Source organism: Petaurus breviceps, unplaced genomic scaffold (assembly GCF_028583685.1).
Source record: "Petaurus breviceps papuanus isolate PSGF00001 unplaced genomic scaffold, PetGlider_PUasm1.0 207, whole genome shotgun sequence".
Lineage (NCBI taxonomy): Eukaryota > Metazoa > Chordata > Mammalia > Diprotodontia > Petauridae > Petaurus > Petaurus breviceps.
In genome coordinates this window covers 23,774,857-23,789,664 of record NW_027185850.1, presented here as the reverse complement: position 1 = coordinate 23,789,664, position 14,808 = coordinate 23,774,857, and the positions used below count along the sequence as shown (strand labels likewise).

Below are 14,808 nucleotides of genomic sequence, written 5' to 3'. Positions count from 1 at the left end.
CATGGCTTGTCAGAAATAGCAGTCCTCAATCTCCTATCTCCATGTCTTTGCATGGGTCATTCCTCATGCCTGGAATACTCTCCCTCCTCACCTCGTTCTCTTAGAATTCCTATTTTCCTTTGAGACTCAGCCCAAGGACCACCTTGACCAGAAGTCTTTCTGATTGGTCCATCTGCTAGGGCCCTCCTCTCCCAAACCACCTGGCATTAAGTTTCAGATGCTTTGTATACACCTACATTGGTACATGGGGTTGTCCTTGTACCCCCAGCACCTAAAGAACGTCAACCCCTTGTGAGCAGGGACAGCCTCAGTTTTGTCTCTGTAGGCCTAGTGCTTAGCACAGTGACTGGCCAATCTATGCCAGTGATTGCTTGAATTGAGATCTGACAGTACCTTTGTAATGGGAATGTAAATTTAAAGATCTTCCCTGCCCCTAGGCTAAAGTGCACCTGGAGCCTGGGATAGGAGGCTTGTTTTTCAGTAGATACTTCTTGATTGGCCAGTGGGGTCAATAAGGTTGTTACATTCTCTGAGCCAGGAGAAGGTTATATAAGCCCTGATGTGAGGCTTCGTTTTGGGGGCTCACTTTGAGAAGTGTTCTGTGATTTGATATGGATTCTGGGAAGCCGTTGTCCAGAGCCCCCCGGCTTTGAAACCCAGATGTTGAAACCCAGATGTTGATTGGGTATGGATATAATGGTTGGGCAGTTTGAAATCTGTCTACTTGATCTGTTTCTGTCTTGATAATTCTGTCTGTATACTTTGAAGTTCGCGGTGCTGACCTTTTTCCCCTGAACGAGGTAAACGATATATGTTTGACTGATTAAAGTAAGCTTGTTAACCCATTTTGAGTTGCTTTCCTGTATCAAAGCAGATCCAAGAATCTGTGGTGGCAGCAAACCCTGAGGACGCTTTGGGGTGCTTGCTGCTACAAAACTCAGCTCAGCAAAGTCTGCATGCAGGCCATTCTTCTCTCCTACTCCATGGCTCAACAGAGTCACAGCTACCACAACTGGGAAACAAACAATTATCCCAGCACGCATACTTTCCTTTTACTCTGCAGATCCTGTTCGTGATGCCATTTCGTAGCAGCAAGCACCCCAAGCGTCCTCAGGGTTTGCTGCCACCACAGGTTCTTGGATCTGCTTTGATACAGGAAAGCAACTCAAAATGGGTTAACAAGCTTACTTTAATCAGTCAGACACATATCGTTTACCTCGTTCAGGGGAAAAAGGTCAGCACCGCGAACTTCAAAGTATACAGACAGAATTATCAAGACAGAAACAGATCAAGTAGACAGATTTCAAACTGCCCAACCATTACATCCATACCCAATCAACATCTGGGTTTCAAAGCTGGGGGGCTCTGGACAACGGCTTCCCAGAATCCATATCAAATCACAGAACACTTCTCAAAGTGAGCCCCCAAAACGAAGCCTCACATCAGGGCTTATATAGCCTTCTCCTGGCTCAGAGAATGTAACAACCTTATTGACCCCACTGGCCAATCAAGAAGTATCTACTGAAAAACAAGCCTCCCATCCCAGGCTCCAGGTGCACTTTAGCCTAGGGGCAGGGAAGATCTTTAAATTTACATTCCCATTACAACCTTGAAGAGGCCAGAGCTGACCCTGATCAGTGTCGAAGCTCCAGAGATGTTTGCTGGTTCTGGATGTACCAGAGTCATAGAGTCCTCCTTCTTTCTGACACCCACAATGAACCTAGGAGATTACAGACCCACTCTAACATAACCCAATATAGGGAGTCTTTCTCATTCAGGCCAAAGAGGCCAAGACTCCTACAGGTTATATAGATATGTTGTACAAGTCAAGTCATATCTAATCAATAATCATTTATTGAGTGTACTGCATAGAGCCCCAGGCCTGGACTCAGGAAGATCTGAGTTCAGATCTGGCCTCGGACACTTACTAACTATATGACCCTGGGCAAGTCACTTAACCCCTATTTGCCTCAGTTCCCCATCTGTAAAATAAGGACACACTGGATAAGAGCCTGGCAAACCATTCCAGTATCTTTGCCAAGAAAATCCCATAGACTTTGTACATCAACAACAACAACAATGTGCCAAGCTATGTGCTAAACAGTAGAGACAGAAAGAAAGACAAAAATAGTCCCTGCCCTCAATGGGCTTATGTTCTAATGGGGAGACAACAGGGAAACAACTGTGTAACTACAAGATACACACATTGCAAATGGTAAATAATCTCAGTGGCAGAGAGGAGAGAATGGGAAAGGCCTCCTGCAGTAGGTGGGCTTTGGGCTGGGTCATGAAGAAAGCCTGGGAAGCCAGGAGGTGCAGATGAGGAGGGAAAGGCATGGAGAACGGTCAGTACAAAGTGGAGGAGTCAGTGACAGAATGTGTGACAAGATCAGTTACAGAGCTCACAGAGGGAGATAAAGGGGAGGAGGGCTGGAAATGTAGGAGGGAACCAAGGCTTTAAAGGCCCCCAGAGCATTTTCTATTTAACCCTGGAAGCAGTGGGGAGTGTCTGGAATGTACAGTGTAGGGAAGTGACCTGGTCAGACCTATGCTTTATAAAGGAAGATGACTTTGGCTGCTGAGTGAAAGATGGACCGGAGAGACATGAGGCAAGGAAACCAATTAAGGGGCTATTACAGTAGTCTGGGTGATGAGGCCCGGGCTTGGGCGCTGGTTACAAGAATGGAGAGAACAGGCAGCTTTTGGAAGATGTTATGAACATAGCAACTAGAGGACCTGCCAATTTGGCTGCGTGGGGAGAGCACCAGCAAGGGATCCAGGATGGTATGGGGCCGGTGAACAAGCTTCCTTAATGAAATGTCTGGAACATAGCCATCACTTGGGATCCATTGGACACACTAAGTCTTTTATCCGTACTATCACTGCTAGTCAGGGTCCTATAATCCAACCGGTCAATTAATCATGAAGAAGTTATTAACCACCTACTATGTTCCAGGCTCTGGGCCAAGTGCTGGGAATAGAAAGAACAGTAAAAAACAATGGCCCTTGCTCTCAAGTCACTCATATTCTAATGGGGGAGACGGCATGTAAATAAAAATGCACAGGGAAGATAATATATGCAATTATCCAATACAGGACAAGTTGGAAGGAATCTCAGAGGGAAGGCACTAACACTAACAAAAAGTACTTCGGAAGCCGTGTGGAGGACAAATTGAAGTGGGGAAGCAAGGAGACCAATTATGGCCGTTGCCGTAGTCTAGGTAGAGGCGATGATGGTCTTAATGAAGGTTGTGGCCCCATGAGTAGAGACAAGAGGTGAGTACAGTGAAGACAGCCCCAGGCCTGGAGTCAGGAAGATCTGAGTTCCTATCTGGGATCTCAAAATGACAAGATTTGGCACGTGATTAGACATGAGGATATTAGTATTCGAGATATTAGATACAGATGGGTAATATAGACATCATATACAATAGAATACAAGATTTGTGATCCGGAGTCGGAGGTCCAGGATGGCATTGAGGTTGTGAGCCTGGGTGATTGGGGGGAGAATAGGGGAAAAAGGAAGTTTGGAAATCAGGCTAGTTTGGGGAGAAAGAAGAAATTCCACTTTGGACAGGAAAGAGTTAGGAAAGCGTGGTGAGGCAGGGATAGAAGCGCTTTGGGATCTGGAGTGACCCCTGCCCTAAACCCATCTCTGTTTCCTGAAACAAGTCCAGGGAAATTCAAAAGCCATCCTGAATTCCTCTCTCAAGAGCTGTCAGAATGTATATGCCTATCTTGTCCACGGTTGTAACAGAATACAGCTCGGCCCCTTTGCACTCAGCTGGTGCTATTCTTGAAAAAGGATGCCTTGGCCTCAGGCCCCAAGCCCCTTTGACATTCAGCGAAGAGCAGCTAGGCATACAATTTATCTTCAAACTGCCTGGCCTGACTTCTCTTTTGGTCATTACACTCAAGAAGAAGACAGACAGCCACCCTTCATTCCCCTTATCCATCATCACCCCTGTGTAAAGAACTCTCAGCAACCAATGGACCTTTGATCAATGAAAATATATTTATTAATTACCTACTATGGGCCAACCACTTTGCTTAGCCCTTGAGAAACAGAGAAGCAAAAAAACATGAGCAAAACAAAACCAAAACCATGGTCCCTGCTAGATGCTGGAATACAAACACAAAAATGAAATGCTCCCTACTTTCAAAGAGCTTAGATTCTCTAGGAAAGATAACTCCAACCTCCCTGTGCCTTAGTTTCCTCATCTATAAATAAGGGGACGTGATGGCCCCTTCCAGTTCTAAATCTGTGATCTCACACACGTATATGAGGGGATAAGGAATAAATAGAGGTTGAATAAATACAACATCAGTACAAGGTTGTGAAATGCTGAGTAGTTTGGGAGGAAGGCCACGGTGAGGGGTCAGGAAGGGCTTGATGTTGAAGGTGATGCCTGAGCTCGTTCTTGAAGGACAACAGAAATTCTGTGATCCCTGTGAGATGAGAAGAGCATTCACTCTGGTCCCTAGCTCCCAGTCCTTTCCATCTGAGATGACCTGCCCACTTATATTATGTATCTTGTAGGTACATAATTCTTTGTATGTTGTTTCTTCCATTAGAATATCAGTTCCCTGTGAGGAATGATTGCTTTTACCTTTCCTTATATATTCTGGAGGATTTCCAGGGAAGATGAGAGATGGTGTACCATGTGTGAGGGACAGAGAGAAGGCAAATTGGACTGGACTGTAGAATACAGAAAGGAAAATAATATGCGACAAGGCTGGGAAAATAGGAAGGGACCAGGTTGTGAAGGGCTTTAAAAAGTCAAACAGAGGAGATTATATGTGATGCTAGAGAAATAGGGCACCATTGGAATTTATTGAGTCAGGCAATGGTATGGTCAGACCTGCACTTCAGGAAAATCACTTTGATAGCAGAACCAAGGATGGATCAGAGCAAAGAAAGATTCAAGGCAAGGAGGTGAATCAGGAGACTTTTGAAAAAGTCCAGATGAGAAGGGTTTGGGCATGAACCAGGTAGTAGCTGTGGGAGTGGAAGGGTTGGCTTGGATTGGAGGGAGGCAGCACTGGGAACTGATGAGATCATTAAATGAGAAGACATAGAGAGAGAAGAGCAGTCAAGACAGAATGAAGGGGGATGCCCACAGTTCAGGGACATGACCTGAAGGAAGATTCAGCAGAGGATCCTGAAAAGCAACAGTCAAGACAGAAAGGAGGAGAACCAGGAGAGCTCAGCATCATGAAAACTAAGAGAGAAAGAAAGTATACAGGAAGAGAGGATGTTTAAATCAGGGCCAGTCACTGCAGCAACCAAAACGAAGGCCTGCTGAGGTCAAGGAGTTTAAAAATGAGGAGGAGACTTAATCATTTTCTCCAACCCATTTCTATCCTTTCATTTGGCAGCAAATACAAACCTCTCCAAAAGAGTGATTATGTGGTAACCTTGTGTCTGCATTCAGGAGGGGAAAAGGAAACCCACACATAAGACTTAAGTGTCCAAAGGAGATTTATTAAAGGATATTCTTTACAGCCGGCTGGAGACAGGAATGGGATGCAGTAGGCCTCCAAATCTTCATCCAGATTGGAGTGGCGGTGTGGCAGGTCCCCAGATGGGGGTCACGCGGAGGCTCCCTCTGAGATGCTTTCCCTCTCTGCTCAGGAAGTCCCATCTCCAAAGTGCTAGAGATGCTCCTTCTGGGTTTCTAGGAGGGTGTTTTGTGCAGAGCGAAATGTTATCTACTAGTTTTTCCCCTAGATTTAGGCTTTGGAACTTTGAGCACAGTAAACAGTTGAGGGGAATGAGAGTATGGGATTCTAATGTTCCCTGATGTTCTCATGGTAAACTAATAAGGGGAATGTGGAGGTCCTTATACTTGAAGCCATGTGCTAAAGGGCTTTCTGAGCCCCAGGGGAACACTTCATCTATAGGATTATTATTAGAAAAAGAGGGAGAGACTTTCTCAGACAGTTTTAGGGGTGCAAGAAAAAAATAAGCAAGGGACATTTAATACAGGATAAATGTCAATTAACTAGCAAAAGAAAGGAGAACTGCCCCAGGTTTTTCTTTCAAGTGAGGAATCAAAGGCCTTCTCGAGATGCCAATATTTCCCCCATTTTGGCTTATTCATATGAATGATTAAGGGGCTTCTGTGAGGGTGGGAAATGACCTTCCAATATGCAAAGATCCTAATAGGAATAAAGACCTTACTTTTTAATATGATTATATATAGATCTGTGCCCACATTATTGATTCGTTTGCATGCCTCAGAGTGAGGAGAAAGTACACCTATTGTGATTCTAAGAAGCCCAACCAAACCCTTGGACGCAAGAAAGGGTGTAGAACTACAGAGAGCAGATGTTATGGAAAACATGGAAGCAGTTAAAGCTTCTTGGTCCAGTCACAGAGTCAGATGCAGAAGAAAGACTGGGAAGGATAAGGATGGAGAAACAACCAACAAAGACAGTCATCTCAAGAGAAAGGAGAGCGCTAAGCAGCGGGAAATCAGCAAAGGCGTTCCTGAAGGCCGGGGTGAGTTTTCAAGGCAGTGAAGGTGGAAGGGAGGAGGGAGAGAAGGCCAGGCTGTGAAAGATGGAATGCTGTGGACAGTTTGGTTAGAACAGAGGGTGCATGAGTGCAGACTTGTCAGAATCGCACTCAGGATAATAGTCAATTGATCTAAAAAGCTGGGTCGGAGCCCGTAGGGGAGTTTGAGTTTTATCATAGAGGGGTTGGAGAGACACTGGGCCTTCATGAGCCCAGGAGAGCCATGGTCAGATTGGTGTCTATTTAGCAGCTCTCAAGGAACTCCCAGTCTAATGGGGGGGGGGGCACATGTAAACAACTAGGTACAAGTAAGATGTAGCAGGATAAATTGGAAATAATCAACAGAGGGAAGGTCCTGGGATTAAGGGGCCTTGGGAAAGGCTTTTGGCAGAAGCCCTTGGTCTTTAGCTGTTGAGAATGCTTTTTTTCCTTGTCAGAAGTCATCGGTATCATCTTTGGTCTAGTCCGTTCTTTCCATGAAGGAGTTAAGCTCTTTCACCAGCTCCTGGTCAACTGGACCATGTGGTGGGATCATCTCACAGAATCACAAATGTCCCCATTGGGACAGGTCTTGACGTGAGGAAGTTCTTACTGACATCAAGCCTGAATTGGCTTCACTCATCCTGGTCCTGCCCTCTGTCTAATTCCTTTCCCATATGATAGCCCTTGGGATACTTGAAGACATCTCTTGTTTCCTCCTGAATCTTCTCTTGTTTGTGCTAAATCCTCTTACTTCCTTCAACAGGTCTTCATGTGACCCAGACTTCAGGCACCTCCCTGAACTGGTTGCCCTCCTTTGAATACTCTCCAGCTGATCTAAACTGTTGTACCCAGAACTGGACACAAATTCCATATGTGATCTAAGGATCCCTGGAGCTTGTACCCCTCTTAATACAGCCCAAGGTCTCGTTAGCATTTGTTTTAGTAGTGGTTATCTCATATTGAGCTTGTAGTCAACAAAAAGCCAAGGATTTATTTCAGAACACCCAGTGTCTGACCATGCCTCCCCCATCTTGTATTTGGGAAATTAATTTTTCTTCTCTAAGTAAAAGACTTTACATTTATCCCTTTTGAATTACATCCCACTAGATTCAACCCAATACTCCAGGGGTAGGGAACCTGGGGCCTCATGCAGCCCTCTAGGTCCTCAAGGGCTGCACTTGAGGACCTAGAGGGCCACAGGTGACTTCAAGGTCCAAGGTTCCCCACCCCTGCTCTAGCCCACCAAGGTCCTTTGGGATCTTGACTCTTATCCAGTATGTTAGTTGTCCCTCCCAGTTGGGCACCATCATTAGATCTGGTGATAATACCATCTATGTCTTTGTGTATCATGTCCCTGATAAAAATACTAAGCAGTTCAAGACTAAGCATAGGTCCTCATAGAACCATTAACGACTATTCTTTGAGTTCAGTCATCCAATCATCCCTGAATCCTTTGGTTTGTCTTATTGTCCAGCCCATGTATCTCCATCTTCTCCTTATGAGATATCAAAAGTTTGGCTAAAATCTAGGTAAACTATATCCACAATGCGCCCTCCATTTACTAGCTTAATATTTCTGTCATTACAAGAAATGAAATCGATCAAGTTCTTGATGAAATCATATTTATGCTTTGTAATCACTGTCTCTCTTTCTAGATGGTCACCAACTATACTTCAGCGATATGCTCTAAAAATTTCCCAGAAATCAAAGCCAAGCTCCCTAACTTAGAGTTTTTGGACTCTGATCTTTTCCTTTTTATTTTCCTTGAAAATCAGGACACTTACCCTTCTCCATCTTGTGGTCTCTCTCCCATTGTCCATGATCTTTCAAATATTCCTGAGAGTGGTTCAGTAATTACACCTGACAGTTCTTTCAAGACCCAAGGATATCATTCATCTGAGCCATCAACCACAACCAGTCTCTCATACTGATTTATTTCGGTTATCAACTTCCTGGCATTTTTGTTCTGTTGTCTTCAGCATGTCATAGGAATATAAATTTTTAAGATCTTCCCTGTCTCTAGGTTAAGTGCACCTGGAGCTTGTGGCGGGAGGCTTGTTTTTCAGGAGATACTTTGTGATTGGGCAGTGGGTCAAGAATATTGTTACATTCTCTGAGCCAGGAGAAGCCTATATAAACCCTGATTTGAGGCTTTGTTTTGGGGCTTACTTTGAGAAGTGTTCTGTGATTTGACCAGCTGAAACTCTGGGCAGCTGTTGAGAGCCCCCTGGCATTGAAAACCCAGATGTTGATGCTTCCCTCTCTGGTAACTGTGATTTGGTATGAATGCATGTAATGGTTGGACAGTTTGGAAGCCTGTCTGCTGAAATGTTCTTGTAACTTATGCTTGTAACCTCTGTATATTCTGAAGTTCAGGGTGCTGACCTTTTCCCCTGAACTAGGTAAAAGATATATGTTTGATTGATTAAAGTAAGCTTGTTAACCCATTTTGAGTTGCTTTCCTTTAGCAAAGCAGACCTAAGAACCTGTATTGGCAGCCACCCTGGGGATGCTGGGGTGCTTGCCATTACATAGCACAAAGGTCATTCTCATTAAGCAAAGGTCCTATCTCTTCTTTGATTCTCCTATTTATCCCAATATAGCTTAAAAAAACTTTTTAAAAAAAGTCTTTGCTTCTGTCAGCATCCTCAGATCATTCTGAGCTTTTTTACATTTCTCATACTATTACAGAATTGTACCTTACTATCAACTGTCTATGCCCTGATCTCACTTCCATTTTCCTTACATTTCTTTTAAACATCTAGAATGATTGGTGAGTTCCTAGAGCATCGACATCCATATCTTTAGACAAATCTCATTTCCTTCCTCATTGGAATTATTTCCTTTAGTGTCTTCAGAGTTTCAATTTGAGCATCTTCTATCCTTCTTGGCTAACATCACCTATAGAATCTGATACATGAAATTCTACCTATTTTTCCTCTGAAAAATTTCCTGATTCCCCCTTACTGCTAGTGCCTTCGCTCTGTTGATTATTTACAGTTTATCTGGTATATATCTTGTTTATTCATAGTTTTTTGTATGTTATCTTCACCATTAGACTGTAGACTTCTTGAAGATAGGAACCGTCTTCACTTTTTCTTTGTATCCCTGTCCTCAAAATGGTCCCTGTCCTCAACGGGCTCATGTATTAACGGGAGAGACAATATGTGGAGAAGTATATACAAGATGCATTCATAACAGGGGTGGGCCAACTATGCCCAGTCTTTTTGAGCATGTGCAGAGTACTTGGTTGATGTAATCCTCACATGTACTTTGGAATATGCACAGACCTTCTATCACTGGTTTCAGTGTGCTAGCCATATGAAGAGGAGCCTTTGTGATTGGCCACATAGCTGGAACTGGAGGGGGGGAGGGGTGAATTGAGAAGGCACTAGCCCATGGAAACCAGTCCTTCTTTGGCTGACTCTTTCAGAACTGGTGGCATTCTGGTGAGAGAACAGAGAAAGTGCTAGGAGGGGAAAGGCTTCAGGATGACAGGCAGCACATGAATATGGACTTTACTTCTTGGTCTTGGTGTTCATTCTTTCTATTTTAGATGAAGTGTATTAAAGATGCATATGACCTCATGAGCTTCTAGAGGTTAGGAAAGTGATCTACCTACCCAAGGCCGAGGAGTGGGATCCTTGCTAGATTTTGCAATAAGTCTAACATAGGGGCATTGACGTGAGGAATGGCCATTGGGACACCACCTGTTGGTAACTAAGACACAGATTCAGCCAATGGTGATACCACTTTTGTTCATGACCTTGTTGGAACCAATGCCATGCAAAAACGACTCCCCTCAGAGACCTACTGAGAATGGTAGGCAAAGCAAAGCAAGGCAGCAAGCATTTAATAAGGGCTTGCTATATGATAGGCACTATGCTGAGTGCTAAGGATACAATATAAGCAAAAATATAGCCCCTGTACTCAAGGAGCTAATGTTCTAATGAGGTACATACACAAAAGGGAGTTTAAAGGAAACAAGGTGAAGGAAGGTACCTATGCTAGGGAATGTTGTCAAAGTCCAGAAAGGCAGAATTCAAACCAGGAGAGGAATGAAGATTGGTTAGCCTGGACACCCTCTCAAAATGGAGGCCCCAGGAAGAAATCACCAATAGGAGAGGGGGGTTGGCATGGTAGAGAGGTGTTCTAGGGTGAGATCGCAGCTAAAGCACCATGATGGCAAGGTTCAGAAAGTCAGAAACAAAGCTGGGACGGGAATCCACCAATCAATCAACTCACATCATCAAGCAGCTGACAGGATTTGAAGGATCACAGGGAGAAGCTGGTGGTGTGTGTCAGGCAGATGTTGTGCAGGAGATGGCATGGGGTGGGTGAGTTCCTCTGTAACAAAGATATGGAATACGCCCCGTACGTACTGGATGACTCTAAATTCCATTCTCATGAGGATGAAACTTCCTTAATCAGAGTTTATCCAGAAAAAAAGTACCAGCTATGACTATTCCTGCTTTAGATCAGGACCAAGGGGCCATGATTCTCTATACCTAAGCAGTGGTTCCCCAGACTACAGCTCTCCCTTTGCCTCAAACTGAAACCACTGATGATCTATGTGTAATGTGTGTGCATGTATATGTGTGTGTCAACCAAGTTGCTTTCTGCTTGGAATCTGTAATCTAAATTGACTTAGTGTCTTGGGAAATTTTAAAAATAACTTTTTTTAAAGGAAAAACTACATACCATGAATGGTTTAAAACAGAGTGTGCCCTCCTACTCACTTGGGGAGGAAAAATATTTGTAATTCTATTCTTGCTATATCTTCAAAGTAAAAATCCCTTTGTAAAAGATAATATATGTTAATTGGTTAAATGGAAGTGGGGAATTCATCACTGGTAGATAAAAGTTGTATGTGTGGGGGGGGGAGACACACTAGAATGAGTCCTCAAGCCAATAACATTAGAGAAAAATACCTGCAACACCTCACGCAGTACCCCTAGGACCTTGAGGGGAAATCTGGCCTCACTTTTGGAGTGTGAAGGCACAGCAATATTTACACATATGAGATAATATTTGTATAGTGTTTCATAAACCTTAAAGCATTATGTAAATGTTAGATATTGTTATTGTTGTTATTGTTATATATGCCCAAAATACAAAGAGAAGGCAAATGATTAGAGGAGAAGGCTCCAGCAGTTGGGGTATTATAGCTGAATTCCTAGGGTATCACTACCTGTGAGTGACTTCCCTCTACTCCCAATCAACAGTCCTTGATGACTCCTAAGCACCAATTCTACAATACCAGAGTAGGCAAAGTAGTCATTCACACCAACACACTAGTATATAATGTGCTGCAGACCTTCTACAAAATACACCATGACCCCCTCATAAAGTCAGCAACAGGACTTGAAGAAAATATGTGGGGTCACTTTAACACAAGCACAGACTGCTTTCCTGAATCAAAGGGCTTGGATTGCCAGGATGATTTACACTGGAAAAAAAACTGCTGCCAAATTACTGGAGACTCTGAGGGGAAAAAATTCTCAATGCTACCAGTATAAGCAACTTAAGCAATATAATTTACTGCTACTCACTTTTTGCAGTAGCAAAAAAAAAAAAAAGCGAGTGCCTATTGATTGCTGAATGTTTGAATAAACTGTGGCATATTAATGCCCTGTCATATTATTCCACTCTATAAGAAATGACAACTATGAGGAATTCAGAGAAACACAGGAAGATATGTATGAACTGATGCAGTAGGAGATAAGAACAATAAACACTGTTTGCAATCCTGTAAATGATGCTAAAAAGTAGCTAAAATCTGATTATTTGGTCCTAAAAGACAGATGGTGAAACATGTCACCTGCCTTAACTATGATTATAAGGGTAGAATTCAACAGGGGTATATCAGGAAAGGTCTGGTATAAAAATAGAAGCCATTAATAAAAATGGTTCAAAAGGAAAAAAAAAAAGATTGCTACTAGTATCAACAATTTACAATTTAAATTTTGTAGCCAAAATCTCCCTCTCCCTCCACCCCAGTTTCATTGGATCCCTGTAAATGCCCTATCCAGTACAATGCATTGAATATTCATAAATAACATGAGTTTCCAGGATGAGCCCCCACTGATTTAAGGAGTCTCCCACTCAATCCTACACCCCCACTACTTTGGTCCAATGTGGAAACTAATATTTAGTTTTTTACTCTATTTACTGTATTCTTTCCAAAATGCCAGGGCAATAACCTTAATCAGGTGGAGAAATGTTTCGTTGGAACAGAATTACAATAAATACCAGAGAAGGAAAATCAAGCAATAGAAACCTTCTCAGTCCAATACATAAATGAGTGTCCTTGCTTATAGGCTCCCAAAATGTTCTAGTTTAATCTGCCTTTAATCCCATCTAATAGCCTCCAGCATTTGGAGGAAGCAATCAATTGTTTCTAAGGCGTGTGCCCAATGGGAAAATGCTTAGGTTTCGGTGCCTTGAATTGTGGCTCCTCCTTAGGAACTGGCAAGGGCATTTGGCAAAGCCTCTGCCTTGGCTCGTTCTGGGGTTCCCAGATCTTGCTGGATCTGGGAACACCATGGCAGTCTTGCTCCATGGGACTCCTCTGCCCAAAGTTTGGCTGGTACTTTCTGTGTACTTTTGCGTATTGGCTGGTCCACCTTTTAAACCGCCCACTTCTCCTAAGACTTCCCACCAATCAGAGTCTGTGACTCATTGTGCAACCACCTGCACCCAGACATAGGGCCCCCTGGGAAATGGAGTCCTGGAAAGCTCTCCCAATGAGAGTTGCTCTCTGGGCTCCAAGCATTATGGGGGATGTAGTCAGATGGACCTGTCCCATCTGTCCCATCTGTTAACAGAGTCATAACAAGGAATTTCAGCACTTGGGACAAATAAAGTTGAATTAAGGAGGTTTGGGGGAGGGGCTGTCTAAGGTATGAAGGCTGAAACAGACTAGAAGCAGAGGTCTTTGGGGGAGACTTTCCTCTGATTACTACCTAGCTGGAGGAAACTGAGCAAAGTGTGGTTTGGTAATATTCCTTGTAGGAGCAGATTCAGCAAGTGTTCATGGAGCCAGTGAGCTAGCAGGCATATGGATGTCAGGAGAAAAAGAGAGTAGCCTTCCCCTCAGGGAACTTATAATCTAATTCAAATTCAGTGTCTGCCCAGAGGGAGAAGGAGAGGTCTAGAGTTACAGGTTTGAGCAGAGAGGAGAAAGTTTGGAACAGCTGCATTAGGAATGTGTTAGGGAGTCAAAGATGAATAAAAGGATTATTGTACAGCAGTGAGAAGCCTGCTGAGGTGAGAGAACATGAATTTTCAGGGGACCCGGTCAGTATGAGTTCATAACTTTCTTCTTCAATCAATATTGAGTTAATATTCTTTTCTTTCTTATGCATCCTCCCCATCACTCCCCTCTGGCTCCACTCCTTCATTCCCCTCTCCCCACCAAAGAACTTTACCTTGTAACAAATAATTACCTTCAAGCAAAATAAATCAACGTTATCCTGCCTAAATATCTATTCCTAATTCTTCACTATAGTCCACTACCTCTCTGCCAAGAGGCAGGAGACATGCTTCCCAGTCAGCTCTCTGGACTCATGCTTGGCCATTGCCTTCATCAGAGTTCTTCAGTCTTTTGATATATGTATTTCCTTTGCTTCATTGTTGTCATTGTGTAAGTTGTCCTGGTTCGACTTCCTTTGCTCTGGGTCAGTGCATCCAATTCTTCCTTGGTTTCTCTGAATTCTTCACATTAGTCTTTCTTTATGGCTCAAGAGTATCCCATAATATTCTCATCTCAGAATTCAATCAACCATTCCCAAATCAGTGGTTGTCTGTCGACTTTCCTTCTATTCTTTGCTACTACAAAAAGCTTCATGACTTCTGTTGTCTAAGCAGTTGCACTGTAGGAGCAGAGAAGGTACCTGGTGCCTCAGGACTGGTATTTGTAGAAGTCCTTTTTTAGAGGAAAAAACATTACTGTTAGTGGTATAAACACTGTATAATTGAAAACATCAATGAAGCCAAGACCTCCTTTTCCTTCCCTCCTCCAGTTTCAAAGGGATAAGGGACCATGCAATCATAGATTTAGACTTGCATAGATCTAGAACAAGAAGAGACCAGAAGACATCTAGTCCAACCCTTTCACTTTTCAAAGGAGTAAACTGAGGCTCAGAGAGAGTGAAGTAATTTGTCCAAGGTCACATAAAGAGTAAACATCAAAGATGAGATTTGATCCTGGGACCTTTGACTTCAGAGGCCACAATGCTTCTACTGCATGGACCCTCCTCTATTTAAAGGTGGAGGACAGTGCCTGATTGAAACAATTAATTATA

The 14,808-nt window shown here is 43.3% G+C and overlaps 1 protein-coding gene across 2 annotated transcripts in view; it reads left to right on the top strand.

Moving 5' to 3' along the window:
* The first annotated feature begins 246 nt into the window (after positions 1-246).
* Positions 247-14,808, top strand: part of LOC138164975 (sterol carrier protein 2) — a 465,527-nt gene continuing 450,965 nt past the window's right edge. For both annotated transcript variants that reach the window (XR_011169243.1, XM_069092990.1), the window contains exon 1: positions 247-250. The gene's annotated coding sequence lies outside the window, so the exon portion shown is untranslated. The remainder of the gene's footprint in view (positions 251-14,808) is intronic.